This window comes from Canis lupus, chromosome 1, assembly GCF_048164855.1.
Source record: "Canis lupus baileyi chromosome 1, mCanLup2.hap1, whole genome shotgun sequence".
Taxonomy (NCBI): domain Eukaryota; kingdom Metazoa; phylum Chordata; class Mammalia; order Carnivora; family Canidae; genus Canis; species Canis lupus.
The window spans coordinates 41,583,860-41,599,226 of NC_132838.1; positions in this window are offsets into that span (position 1 = coordinate 41,583,860).

A 15,367-nucleotide genomic window follows, 5' to 3' on the forward strand; every position below is an offset into this window, starting at 1 on the left:
AATTGAAGATGATAAAGTTTTCATAGTCTGAGTCTCTTTTAAGTGACTGTATGGAGGGATCTGCTATGGAGGAGGGCTGTTCATCTGTCCAGAATTAGTATGGGAGCACAGAACAGACTTCTATAGTGGTGGAACCATTATGTATTTTGGGTTTTTGCCATAGAAATGAAGTATTTTAAGGAACACACACTGCATTACTGATATATAAGCAGATACATAAGCAAAGTGTGTGGCTTATGGGTCAGATGGGGACAAGTGTCACATAAAATTCATGCATAGTGTCTATTTCCCCCGAAAATAAATGTGTTGATTAAAGTTTTTCTAAATAGTTTTAAGATATCATTTAATGTCAATAAAGACTCAGCCAACTAGTGATAGCCTAGGAGGTGTCCTGCAGGGCAGTTCAAGGAGTCCATAAATAACACGAACCACACATTATCTTGGCCACATCAGGTAAAACATCCCCATTAGCAAAAACCCCTCATTCCCATTCTAATTTCTCCTTTGCACTAAAAAAATTTAGTAGAACTTCCAGGAGGTTTGGCAAAAGGAAGTCATCACTTGATCCTGCAAATAGAATCATCACTTCTGTGCCCTGCCTGTCTGTTTAAAAGTTAATTTCAGTCTGGTCATTCTAACCATGTTCAGGGGAAAGATGACATCTGGAAAGATAGCTATTTAAGCAAACAAACAGTTCAGCTTTTTATATAAACTAAATTAATTTATTTGCAAACCCTACCTTCCCCTTGTGGGAAGACAAGCCACATCTCCAGGTCCTTTCCAATTACACCATGATTTGTATCCTGTTCATGACGTGTTTCATTGGAAAGGATCTGCTATACTTGCCTGACTCGGTAGGGAGAGAGAATTGAATGAGTGAAAGCTTGCTGAGTTTGAACATTAGCTTTATGAAGGATGCTGTCAAGTGTCAGAATCTTGGGTTTGCAGGAATGTGAGTGTGTTGTGACCAGGAAGAATTTTCCCTGCAGAGGTTCCGTGGTGCTTTTTGTCTCAGCGTGATGGCCAGACTTGCACGGAATGAGTATTTCACAAATATCTGCTGGAGGAATGACTCTGATCAGCGTGGCTCTTACTAGCTGTGTAATTTGAGCAAGTTACTTGACCTCTCTGTGTTTCTGTTGCCTCATCTACAAAATGATGAGTTGTGAGGATTGAATAGTTAGTAGATGTAAAAGAAGCAATCATGACAGTAGCTGGCATTTAGTAGCGTATGTAAGTATTGCTGTTGTTATTACAGTGATAGTATTAATATTCTCCTTGAATATTGACTTTTAGAACATTGACATGATTCTCAGTGTTCCTTCTTAAAAGCTTGACTGGAAGAGTATAATGAGTTACAGCTTATTAAGATGGTATTTTTATGTCCAAATAGCATTTGGTATTTAAATATATGTTTTTTTTAAAGAAAATTAACATATGTAGTCATGTATTCACTATTAAATCTACTACTTGCCAAATATCATGCGAGGTAGTGGTACCAAGCTAATATAGTAAGCCAAATCAATCTTTGTTTTTCTTCTGAGATTTTATCATCTTTTTTAAAAAAATATTTTATTTATTTATTCATGAGAGACACAGAGAGAGAGAAAGAGAGGCAGAGACACAAGCAGAGGGAGAAGCAGGCTCCATGCAAGGAGCCCGACGTAGGACTTGATCCCGGGTCCCTGGGATCATGCCCTGGGCTGAAGGCGGGGCTAAACCGCTGAGCCACCAGGGCTGCCCCATCTTTTTTTTTTTTTTTTTTTAAGATTTTATTTATTTATTCATGAGAGACACAGGCAGAGGGAGAAGCAGGCTCCATGCAGGGAACCTGACGTGGGACTTGATCCCGATCCTGGAGATCCAGGATCAGGCCCTGGGCTGAAGGTGGCCCTTAACCGCTGAGCCACCCGGGCTGCCCAGATTTTATCATCTTAATCCTATTGGTTAGAGACCATGTTTTTCCAGCCTCACAAATTTTAAGGAACCATCTTGACTTTGTACCTTATATATTAAACTTTTATAAGCTGGTCCTTTCTTGCCAAGCCTTTCTGCAACATTCTTTTGTCTATTAACTAGGTATTGGATCTGGTTTCCATGAATTAAGAAATCAACTGACATTTAGTGCATTTGCATAAGAATTAGTAATTCCACCTTTAAAAAAACGATTAGATCTATTTGAAAAAGTTAACTTCTACTTGTGTTATTTTGTATTTATTTCTTTATTTTCCTATAAAGTGAAAAACAGAAAGCTTTTAAAGGTGGTAAGATTGTGGTGATTGTGGGAGTCGCTGTCCAGAAAATGTGGGCTATGAGCCTGGGAAGTGCCACCAGCAGGGCAGGCATGAGCTGTCACTCTCTCTTTGGGGTTCATGACAGACAATGCCAGTACCCAATGTCATTCTTCCTTGCAGAGCCTGGACATAGCCTTACAGCCCAGCTCCAAGCCTCATGCTAAGTGGCTCCATGAAGCAACGGCTGCCATTTGAGAAGAAACTTATTTTCCAACTCAAGTCTGCAGGAGGCTATAGTTAGCTGCCAGGTGCACACTTACTTTTAAAGGCTCTGTATTAGTTCCAAGGGGTAGACGAACAAAGTAGTGGCTTGAAAGCACAGAAATGTATTCTTTTCCTGTTCTGGAAGCTCAAAGTTAAAAAATGAAGATGTTGGCAGGGCCATGATCTCTCGGAAGGCTCTGGGCAAATATCCTTCCTTGACTCTTCTAGGTTCTAGGGGTTCCTGGCAATCCCTGGTGTTCCTTGGCTCGGAGATGCATCGCTCCAATCTCTGCCTCTGTCATCCACGGTCTTCTCTTCGTCTCTGGTCTTCCTCTGTGGGTGTCTGCATCCCTGGGTCTCTTTTCCTCTTATAAGGACACCAGACATGTCAGATCAAGGGCCTACCCTACTTCATTATGACTTCACCTTAGGTAATTACGTCTACAATGATCCATTGTCCAATAGAATCACATTCTGAGGTTCTAGGGAGGATACGAATTTTGGGGAGCGTGGACACTGTCCAACTCAATACAGGCATGTTGCCTTGTGTCATTATCATATGGCAAGTTTATCCCAGTCAGTAGTGCCACCTTGGTGCTGAAGGATGAGCTAGAGGGCTGGTGGAGGATGGGGGTAGGGAGTAGGAGATGGGTGGGTGGGGATGGGGGATGGTGGTTGGGGTTGGGAAGTTGGGGGTGGGGAGGATGTGAGGAATGGGAGGCATATGACAGGGGAAAGCCTTGTGAGAAGCTCTGCCGGTGAAGGGTTGTGATGGAGGGAGAGGGCACTTGGAATATGCACCTGGGGGAGGTAGGGGACCCAGAAATCAGGAAGGAGGACACATGGCTCACAGCCTGGAGCCCACCCACAGCTACACACCAGGATTAGCAAATGCAGATGGCCTAGCTGACCTCCCCGGGTGTGGGGTCTGCCCGGTTCTTGTCCAGCTTGACTGATTTTACAAGATGGAATACGGGATACAGCACAACAAGTAAATTAGATTCTTACCCTCTTCCCAGAAAGACTACACATTTCCTGGTTCACCAGAAGCATGAATTTACTAGCATTTTTATTTTCTGAAATGATGGCTGTGATTATAATTGCAGCCCTACGATATATACAGTGACAGTTTTGGAAGTACCTTGAGGCTTATCTTCATTCATTATGCTCTACAGCATTTCTAGGCTTTTCTATATAAAACCTTCAGAAGGGTTCAGACAGCCAAAGGGCATTTGTGGAATTTTTAATAATTTTCTCTTTCTGTGGGTTGGGCAGTAAGGGCAGAGGAGGTTAATGCCATTTATTACTTATTCTGCAGCTTATTGCTTTGTTGTCTACACTGAGGGCATTATGCACACTTCCTGCTTGGTTCATTTTCTGGGTTGCAGAATTATTCCTGCACCATGACATATAACATTATAATTTGGTCTGTTTTTCAAACATTATATATGCAACAAAGTGCAATAGATTTTTCTGTTATCTAAATAAGAAAGCTAGAAAGAAATGCCATTTTCTACTTTTCAACATGTTATGATTTCTTAGGATCAGTATAATTCTCTACACGAGGTTCTGAGACACTATACTCTGTGAGGTTATTGGTTTTTTTTTTTCGTCTAGTTAGGTAATTAGATTTTTTGGTGGTATAATAGATTTACTTATATTTATAGAATCATGTAACTATATCTGATCTCTTTATTATTCTATAATCAAGGTGTTTTGTCTGTCAATAAATATCTAATCTTTATATTTCAAAACATTTGTCAAATTGCTTTACCATTTTCAGATTGTACAATGAAACTCACACTGTGACCGAATAGCACATTTTTAAAAGAAATTGACTTACTTGATTAAGCACTCTTGGAGGGTTGATGATGATGATTCTGAGGTTTTTGTGGAGCAAAACTACAGAGGAGAGAGTACTTAAGGGTGGAAAAGAATGGAAGAATATTGAGAAAGTTGTCACATGTGAGATTGTCCCCATATGGTCTGCAGCAGTGGTCCTCCACTCTAGTAGCATAGAGGAATCACCTGGGAATGTGAAATGGTGCACCAGCACCCAATTCTGGCCTCTGGAGCCTTTGGCTTAATTGGTGTGGGGAGGGTGCAGCGTCGGGTTTGCCTCCCACATGGCAGGGAACATGGGACTGAACATCCAGCAGATGCTATATATAATTGCTGATCTATTTCAGAGGTTGTCAGTTTTCAAAGCAGAGAAGGGGAAAGGGAAAGTGCCCTCATCAATAAAAAACAAAACCCGGCTCCTCTAGATTTGGAAGTAGACTCGCAATCTTAGGAGGGGTGGGCTCATGCTCCTCTAAAGCTGCCTGTCCCCTGAGGGTCCCTCATGATGACTCCAAGCCAAGCCAGAATGGAAGGAAAGGGGATCCTTTGTGCCTATCACCTTGTGGCCTTGTCCTAAACACAGCTCTGCCCTAACACCCCTTCATCGAACTGAGGGCAGCCTGGAGACATTCAAGTCAGATTTTACTATCAACGAGGCTGGAAGATACAAAATAATATCTGAGCTCCATTATAAAACTTTAGATTGGAGGTAGGGGTTACTTAGCTTCTCGTAGCTATTTTTTTTTTTAACCTTTCAAATGAACATAGTCATCAACATTGCAGGTAGATTATCACGTGGGATTGTGAGAAGTTTAATGAGAGAGCATTTATAATAAAATGCCCGACACCTAGTAGATGTCAGTGATGGGTAGCTTTTGGTATTGTTAGACTCAAAATATTATCACCTTGGGTCATCTGCTCCAGATAAGACTAGCGACCTTGTTGTGGGTCCAATTCCCCATGGAGGACACCTGTAAGCAGAGCAGAACTAGGTGGAGACATCTTCTCCAGTGCAATTACAAGGCCAGGGAAAGACCTTTTTCCCCATCTCCCTCTGCAGCATCGAAAGAGTTCAGTTTCCAGAAGGGCCTTCTGGGTCTTGAGACAATTGACACTGGGAATGTCAAGCCTTTCATGAATAACCTGCCTCCTGTCCACTGGGATGGAGCTCATTGTAACACAATGCAGCAGACAATACAACACAGTCAACACAACATGATGATCTCCACAGTCATGAGAGACACATATGGGAACAGGGATGTTGATTTCTAACACAAGGGCTCTCGCACCGTCCTCTACAGCAATGGTGTGCAAATAGATCTTTCTCATATTTTCTTTATTCATCAGTGGCCACTTAGCTTGTTTTCATATCTTGGTTATTGTAAATAATGCTGCAATAAACATGAATGTGCGGGTATTTTTAGCTAGTGTTTTTGTTTTCTGTGGATAAATACCCAGAAGTGGAATTGTGGATCATATAGTAGTTCTATTTTTGATTTTTTGAGGAACCTCTGGACTGTTCTCCCTAGTGGAGGCACCAGTTAATTCCCACCAACAGCTCATGAGGATTCCTATTTCTCCACATCCTCATCAACACTCACTATTTCTTGTCTTTCTGAAATTCTCATTTTAACAGGTGGGATGTGATATCTTATGGTTTTGATTTGGATTTCTCTGGATTACTGACGTTGAGCATCTTTTCATGTGCCCGTTGGCTGTCTGTATGTCTACTTTGGAAAAATGTTCAGATCCTCTGCCCATTTTTAATTTTTTAAAAGATTTTATTTATTTATTCATGAGAGACAGAGAGAGAGACAGACAGAGAGAGAGAGAGAGAGAGAGAGGCAGAGACACAGGCAGAGGGAGAAGCAGGCTCCATACAGGGAGCCTGACTTGGGACTCGATCCTGGGATCTCCAGGATTACGCCCTGGGCTGAAGGTGGCGGTAAACCGCTGAGCCACCCGGGCTACCCCTCTGCCCATTTTTTAAATTGGATTTTTTTTGTTGTTGTTCTTGAGTTGTATGAGCTCTTTTTATAATTTAGATATTAGCCCCTTATCAGTTATATGTTTGCAAATATTTTCTTCCATTCAGCATGTTGCTTTTTCATTTTGTTGATGATTTCCTTTGGTATGAAGAGGTGCTTTATTTTGATATGGTCCTACTTATTAGGTTTTGCTTTTGCTGTCAGATTAAAAAAAAAAAACACACACACATATCACCAAGACCAATATCAAGCAATTTACTGCCTATGTTTTCTTCTAAGAGTTTTTTAGTGTCAGGTCTTACATTCAAGTCTTTAATCCATTTGGAGTTAATTTTTGTGTGTATAAGACACTGATCTTGTTTCATTCTTTTGCATGTGGCTGCCCAGTTTTCCCAATGCCACTTATGAAGAGAGTGTACTTTCCTTATTGTGTATTCTTGGTTCTTTTGTCATAAATTAATTGGCCACATATATGTGGGTTTATTTCTGGGCTCTCTATTCTGTTCCATGGATCTATGTGTCCGTTTTTATGCTAATATCATACTGTTTTAATCACTTAAATCACTTTAATCACTTTAATCACTTTAGACTCAGCTCGATTTTTATCAAAGATTTCCAGAGGAGGAAAAAAAAAACAGTGTCTCATTTTCTCTAGCTAAAGGACAATGCCCAATTATTATTGCTATTATTATAGCTGTTAAAGTTTATACACTGTCCATAATTACAAAATGGCACAGGCTTTTCAGGGCATGGTTCCTGAACTGGTGCCAGCTGGTGAACTGTTTGTTTCTGGTCCATGCTGAGGTAAGTATAGAGCTCAAGAATTGGTGTTTAGAAAATTTCTGGGGCATTTGACACTGCCATAGGACCTTGGTATGGCCTGGTGTCAGAGGGCAGGCCTTGGACCAGTCCGTGGGTTCTCAGACTCGCTTGCTGTGTCGAAGGCAGCTCCAGCTGCAGCTCAGTTGTGTGCTGCAGGACTACACCTCTGTCTACGAGGTCCTGGGGAAAAACAAAATTGGTGCTTCCTCTCAGGTGGCCTAAGCTGGTGGCCTCAAGGCTCAGTCCGACTTTTGAAAACAACTTGGGGAGATTATGTCCTGCTGATGGCAGAACCTGATAAGAGCAGAGTTGGAATGACAATTTGAGTTTACACCTGATGCTTCAGCCATGTCTCATAATAGCCTCAAACCGACAAGGTGCTCAAAAGCTGAGACTAACTGCTAAAGCAAGAGGTGACTAGAGATCCAGCTCAAGATCTTGGGAGGTTTGGGTGGCAACCGTTGCCTTTGCTTACTATGGAAACCTAGTAAGATCCCTGGGAGTGTCTCTGTAGAGGGGAGAAGTGTGACTTCCTATGACTTACAAGAACAGCCAATACCAGACTGGGCCTGGACTGAGGAGTGATGAGATCTGCATTGTTGTATATTTATATTGGAGAATCAAGAAAAAAATGTGTAGAGGCAGAAAGTAGAGAAAGTTTCTCTCATGTACTGTTTTGGGGTGCCCACCATATTGTAAGCACTGTTCTTGGTCCCAAGAATACAGACTACTTGGTTACATACTTGTTTTTAGAGGTTTATAATCTAGTGGGAGGGACAGATGACCCAAAAGACACCTTCTGTCATCATATAATATACGCTATTATGTAATACAGATGTAATATGTAAAATATAACATCTGATATAATCATATATGTAATTTTCAAGTGGTCCTAAGAGTAAGGAAGAGAAATAAAGAGAGGGGACAGAGCTGCAGAGAGAAGGCTGTCTGAGGAGGTGACATTTGAGCAGAGCAGAGACTTGATCACAAAAGGGCTTGATGGAAGGTGTGATAGAGAGGTGGTGGCCAAGGGGCAAATATGAGAGTGACACATTGTTAGGAAACCAAGAAGAGCTTAGTCAGGGAAGTGACTAACCCCAGGGGTTAGGCTAAGTGCCATGGGGAACTGGGACATGAGGTTGTAGGCACAGACAAAAGTAGACAGGGAGTGTTCCATACTTGGGAACCCCAGGCTGTGTAAGGTATTGAGCAGAATGAGGTGTATGTGTCTAGGGGTGTGGTGGGGAGTATTTGAACAGACACTGGAAAAGAAAGCAAGAAAAGCCTTACATGCAATGCGAAGTTGTTTGAACTGTACCCTGAGGGGAACAGGGAATATGGAGGGAGTTTTAAGCATATGATATGATCGCATTTGCTTTATTTATTTATTAAATGACTTTTTAAAAAAGATTTTATTTATTCATGAGACACAGAGGGCGGAGACGGGCAGAGGGAGAAGCAGGCTCCCTTTGTGGAGCCGGATGCAGGACTCTATCCCAAGGACCCAGGATGATGACCCCAGCCAAAGGCAGATGTTTAAGTCATTGAGCCACCAGTTGTCCCGGCATTTGTGTTTAGAAAGCTCTCTATGGGGGTATGTGAGTGGCTCAGTGGTTGAGGCTTTGCCTTCACTGGGTTGGTGATCCCGGGGTCCTGGGATTGAGTCCAGCATCAGGCTCCCAGCAGGGAGTCTGCTTCTCCCTCTGCTGATGTCTCTGCCCCTTTCTCTGTCTCTCATGAACAAATAAAAAATCATAAAAAAACAACAGCAACATAAAGCTCTCTGTTGGAGCAATAGAAAGAATGCATGGAAGGCAGGGTGTGTAGACAAGTGAGGAGGCCACAGGAGAAACCCAGGCAGGAGGGTGTGGACAGAGGAGGGGGCAGATCAGGCACAGGAAAGCATGTGATCATTGGGGTTTGCTCATTCATTGATTGGACACAGTGGGTAAGATAAAGGATTTCTAGGTGTAATAAGAAGTGAATGCTGTTAAACCATCCCGACAAAAGGAAAACTGGAAGCCAAGCAGGGTCAGCTTGGGAAGATGGTGTTTTGGTTTGAATTTGTTAACTTGGCGTGGCTGCAAGACATCCAAGTGGAAGTCCCAACTGAGTAAGCAGTTGGAGATACATGTTTACCTTCCTGTATTGGGATTCACCAATGATGACAATTACTGAATCATTCTATACAGTGAGTTGCAGCAGGATGTCTATGGAGATGATTTCCCACTGCTTGCGTCACATCCTCAAAGTCAAGATGTGCCTGTGGCGATAATTTCTTTAGGACATTGTTGGAAGCATAGTGAATCAGTCCTCTCTGCTATGTTTATGGCATTTGGTGTTCACACATAACAACAGGCACTGTTTTAGGTGCTTTATTTGCAGTGATTCATTTTCCCCCAGAACAACCTGTTAGGCAAGCACTACCAATCATTTTCAAGATGGAGAAGTGAAGGCACAGAGAGGTTAAGTGACTTGCCAAGGTCACAAGCTGCCTAAGTGGCAGAGGGCAGATCCAATCCAGGAAGTTGGGACACAGGGCTTATGCTGGTAACCACAACATACTTGTCCTCAAACTGGAGGTTTTATGGATCCTTACTGTCCTCCTTATCTTTACTGTCCAGGCCTTTTACCATGTCCAGGGAGGAGGGCCAGCAAAGGGTATATCTTTATATCTAGAATATTTTTCCTCTTTAGGGTTTTTTTTTCTTTTTTTTTTGGTGGCATTTTCAGGAGGAGGATCACACACATGCCCTGTGTCAGCCATTTTGGGTCGAAGTTGTTTACCCGAACACTTGATAACCTAATAATGACAGAAAGAGAGCTCCAGGGAAATAAATAACCCGCCCAGAGTGTGCCATAGGGACTAAGGAGAGCCAGGATTTGTTCTCATAGGCACAGCTCTGGCTGACAGCAGCGCTTTCCAAACTCTGGGCTGCAACCCTTCAGTGGGTTGGGAAGTCAACTTGGTAGGTTGTAACCAGCATTCCTTCCAAATAATGAAAGAGAACAGAATAGAAAAAGATGTGTAGCAGGTGTATTACATGTAATATGTGTAAGTTATGTGTGTAGATATATATTTGGATCATGACATAAGTGTACTTCTTTTGAATGTTTGGAAAATCCTGAGCTAGAGCACCCTTTACGGTGCAGTCCCTGGCCAAAAACATACTCACCATAGTACTGTAGTCCTTTCTTATCTGTGGTTTCAGTTACCTATGGTCAACTGCAGTCCAGAAGTAGGTGATGTCGTTGTCAGAAGGTCAGTAGCAGCCCTAATGCTATGTCATAGTGCCTATGTCAATCCCTACATGTCATCTCATCACACAGGCATTTTATCATCTCACATTATCACAAGAAGCCTGAGTGCAGGATAAATAAGATATTTTGAGACAGAGACACCACATTAACATACTTTTATTATGGCATGTGTTTGTAATTGTTTTATTTCATTATTAGTTATTGCTTCTAATCTCTTACCATGCCTCCTTTATAAATTAAACTTTATGATAAGTATGTGTGCATAGAAAAAAACACAGTGTATATAGGGTTTGGTATTTGGTATTATCTGTGGTTTCAGGTATCCATTGGGGGTCTGAGAACATACCCCCTGTGGATAAGGGGGTGCTATTATATTTTCTTCTCTAATTAACTGATAAAAGCGTACGTTTGCTACTTCAACTACAAACATATTTGCATGTGCATTGGCACTAAATATGGTATACCTGCTGATCTGAAGGTTGGACCAGAAACCTGAGCTAGCTCATGATTTAGGGAGTTGGTGGCGGGTAGATGGTAGGTTGTCAAAGTGGAAGCTTTATCAGGAGACAAAATCACCTGGAGAGAGGATGTGAATGAGCAAAGAGAAGAGAGTAGAATCTGGGGAACCATTTACCTTTAAGACAGGAATATTGGAAAAGGAGCTCACAAGACCCGGTCAAAGAGGTGGGAGGAAAACTAGGGTGTTGGCATGGGAACCAAGAGAGGAGAGAGCTTGAAAAGCAAGGAGAGGTTCAAGATCGTCAAATATGGCAGGAGGTCAAGTTAGGTAAGAGCTGGAAAGCACACATTGAATTGAGCAACATAGGGTTCCTTGGTGACCTTGGTTGGGACCTTTAGTCCAATGGTGGCAGCTGGGCTGTGGCGGACTGGATGGTGAGAGGGGAAGACAGACACATGGGGATGGGCAGCTCTTCCAAAATGTTTGGCAATGAAATGGGGAGGGCAAGAAGCTGTTGGCTAGACAGGGAATAATTGGCTCCTCCAGAAACAAATTTGCTACTAGTGTTACAGAAAGGCAAAATAGTTACAAGCTAGGCTTATGTTAATAGGAAGGTGTGGAATATTTAGTCTCTGTTAGAAGGGATGAGGTGAAGCCATGGATTCCCACCCACTACCCCCATCCTCTCTGAACAGTCGGGTAAGAATTTCTGGTAAGTGCCGAGACAAAATTTTAGAATTGTGACAGTGACTGCTGTTGCTCTGGTTATTCATGTAACAGCTAAGTTTATTTTGGAATTATGATTCCAATTTGTAATGCACAGTACAATCAAAATCCCAGAGTTAGGAGAAGAAAAAAAAGGATGAAACAGTAGCCAAAAGAAAAATAACATTGATAGACTATTAACAACATTAGTATTATCACTGCGTAAAGAATAATGAAATAATGGACTGTATTCTGAAAACAGAAAATGCTGTGGGTAACTGATAGAATCCAAAGGGACAGATTAAATTTATTCTACTTTTATGATGAAAACTAGACTTGAAATTATTTTTGATTTGTCTTTTGGTTTTACCACATGTTTGAGAGAATTCAGGTGTGGGTACCCTATCACTGACATTTCCTAGTCAAGATAAGAGTTCTCTGTTTAGGTGTTGTGGGCCTTGGGGACTGTCATTATCACAGCCTCAAGGTAGGTTACGAGGTGTTGCATAATTATTGCGACATCTAGTCTGTAAGGAGTAAGGAAATTTGCATCTGAGTATAAATATTTGTATTTAATCCTTGTTTCCCTGGAGGAATGAAGAAAGCTGGCATCCCTTATAAAGTCACTTTATCTAACAAACTTTGGGCATGTTTTCAGAGATGAAGGAACTATATACAATTCCTAAAAGAAACTTTCTCCAAATCAGAGAGCAATTTAAGCAAATGCAAAGCTACGAAGAAAGGATATTGACGAATCTGCCTTAGGTTGCTTTCACAGCAGTGAGTCATTGCCTTAAGGTAAAAGCTCATTTCTTGTGTTCTCAGACCATTCAATTCACTAAAAGTCAGTCATTGTTTTTGATTAACCAGGATGTGTGAAAAATCTTGTCTAAATGGGTTAGAAATGAAAGTGTTTGCCCTGAACAAAAATGTATAGTCTTGAAGATGAGAAATACGGCTGGTTTTGTTGAACTGAGTCATCTCTGAAAGGGTCTCTGCCTGAGAACAAACCCCTTATTCCCAAGTATTTTGAAACACGAAATTAAAGTGTGTGTGTGTGTGTGTCTGTGTGTCTGTGTGTGTCTGTGTGGTGGGCTGTTCATGTCAAGTGTATGTCTTGGGTAGAGCAAGTGGATTTTACAAGAAGAGGGACTTTCATGTTAGTTCAGTTCCTAATTGCAAGTCAAGGTGACTCATTTGGGCAAGTGAAGGTCAATGTATGCATCTATGTAAAGAGACTACTGATTCATCACTGGCTGTTTTTTTACAAGTGAAGATGCCTAAAACCCAAGTTTCTCCTTATTTGTCTCTTAGTGCGTGTCATTTTTGAGGTTGTAAGTGAAAGCTGAGTTTTAAGCACAAAGGAAAAACTATCCTACACAGTGAAGAAAAAAATTGACCCAAGAATTTCTCAGAAAAAAACGTAGTGAATTTTTATAAGTTCTTTGAAGTTGTTCTTGAATGACTGAATTCATTGTCCAAAGACTCAAAGGAGTTGGAATGAGCTGGAGTTTTCTACTCTGCCATTTTCAAAGTATTGGTAGAGCCAGGTCCTAGTGCCAGAATGTGGGAGAGATTTTGAATAGTTTCTCCTTCATTAACTATAATTTTAGCTGTTTTGGTTTTGATTGAAATTATCCTGGTTGGTTCAGTTGGTTAAAGCTGGTGTGAGCTAACTTGGACAAGTGCCAGATGTCTGGAGAGAGACAAGCTTGTTCTGTGTGGGGAGACTGTCACCTATCCCCAGTGCCTTCTATCCTCTTCCTCCTGGCCAACAGAGGTGCTCAACCTCTTGGCTCTGTGTTCTGGATTTAGAACAACCTCTGATGCCCCAGGCAGGTGGGGGTGGAGGTGACCTGAAAAATAGTCATCAGTCTCTGGGGGCCAATCATGGTAGTTCTATCTCTGTTGTCTGTGAAAAGTTGGGTGGGGAACCTACCTGAGGACAGTTGACCACTTCCACGGGGCAGAGATGTGTCAGCCTTGACCCCTTCTCATTGTGCTAGGACTCCAGGGCCCCCACACCAGCCATCCCATTTCACACAGTCCCCCACTAGATCCTTTCCTTTCACTCTTCAGGGACTGCCCTTTCCTGATGATGAGCTTCAGGCATAGGACTCCCTGGGAAAATCTCAGACTCTTGGTGAAAACCTCAAAGGGAAGGAACAATGCTGATCTTAGATATGGGTAAGATATAAGAAATAGTAAAAGGGACTATAAGAGAAAAGAGGGGAACTGAGTGGGGAAGTATTAGAGAGGAAGACAAACCATGGTAGACTCCTAAATCTGGGAAACAAAGGGTTGCAGAAGGGGAAGTGGGTGGGGTGATGGGGTGATTGAGTGATGGGCATCAAGGAGGGCAAGTGAGGAGATGAGCCCTGGATGTTATACTATATGTAGAAAAATTGAGTTTAAGTAAAATATTAAACAAAAAATAAATCTACGTAGAGCAGACCTGCGCACAAAATCTAGGTTGATCTCAGAGCCAGAAAAGCTGGGGAGAAAGTTGCTGGTTACTTCTTTTATTTCACTTTATGGCAGTTGGTCTAGAATCCCACATAGAATCCTCTGTACCTTAGAAAACGTTCAGAAGAAATGAACTTTATCTATTTTACCTCTGAGAAACTTTTTTGAGTGGCTGCCAGTAAACCTCACCAGCTTTTTCAAGAAGTTCCTAAAGGCTACTTACTGTATTTGAGCATCTTTGTGGTTTCTTTCAGTTGCCTGCACAGAAATGTAATGTTACGTACAAGGGACATACATTAGTGTCTCCCTATAATGTTACACACATACACATGCTGTTTTCTGTTTACGGCTTCCCTCCCCACCTCTTTGCCCTTAACCTTATAATAAGCTCATTCATTTGTAACTCTACTTGGCTGCATGATTTTAGAGTAGATTAGTGCAATTGCTTTTCCCTGGTAAAAAGAGGTAGCTTGGCAGTGGTATTGAGGGAGAGGAAAGCTGGCTAGCCGGGGAATGCAATACTAGAAATGCAAGACCAGTACATAGCACTGACTCCTTTAGAGAAATGTTTGTTGTCTGTAGAGAAATAACCCCAGCCTCTTAGCCGAGCGACGGATCAAGCCTTCAGTCCTTTAGATATAAAGATACATTAATAAACAGACACTTTGCGAGGAGAGAAAAACTGGTCTGAAGGGAATTTCTCAGGCTTTTTGATTGTCTGATTGCACAAACATCGCCTAGTCCATTTTTCTCACAATCCGAGAGAGGAAGTGGCATGAATGGGAATGTGTTTGGAGCTGGGGGGTGGGGACAGGAGGGAGAGAGACGCCCCCCCCGCCCCCGCCCCCGGCCCCGGCCCCCATCCGAAGAGGCTCCCCGGGAACCTGCGGCTCGGCCCCTCCGCGGCCCCTGCGCCCCGCAGCGCTGTGCCCGGGCGGCTGGGGGGGCGGGTGTCGTGCGCCCCGGGGCAGCGGCGCGCGGGGGGCGCAGGGGCGCGTCTCCGGGAGGAGAGGCCGCGGCCACCGCGCGGGGCCACCGCCCGGCCGCGAGCCAAGCCCGTCCTCTCCGGGGTCCACACACGGGCGGCCGCGCGCGCCTCCGCGCACACACGGCCGCCTCCGCGCGCACCTCCCACGCCCCGGGCCGCGGGCCTGCCGGGCGCCAGAGCCCCCCCCCCCCCCCCCCCCGCGGGACGCCGAGGGTCCTCCGCGGCGTCTTTAAGGCCGCCGTCCCCGCCCCGCCTCTCCCCCGCCCTCCCCGCCCGTCCTCCTCGGAGCCGCCGCTCCTCCCGACCTCCCCTGGAGCGGGGCTGCCGGGCGTGCGCG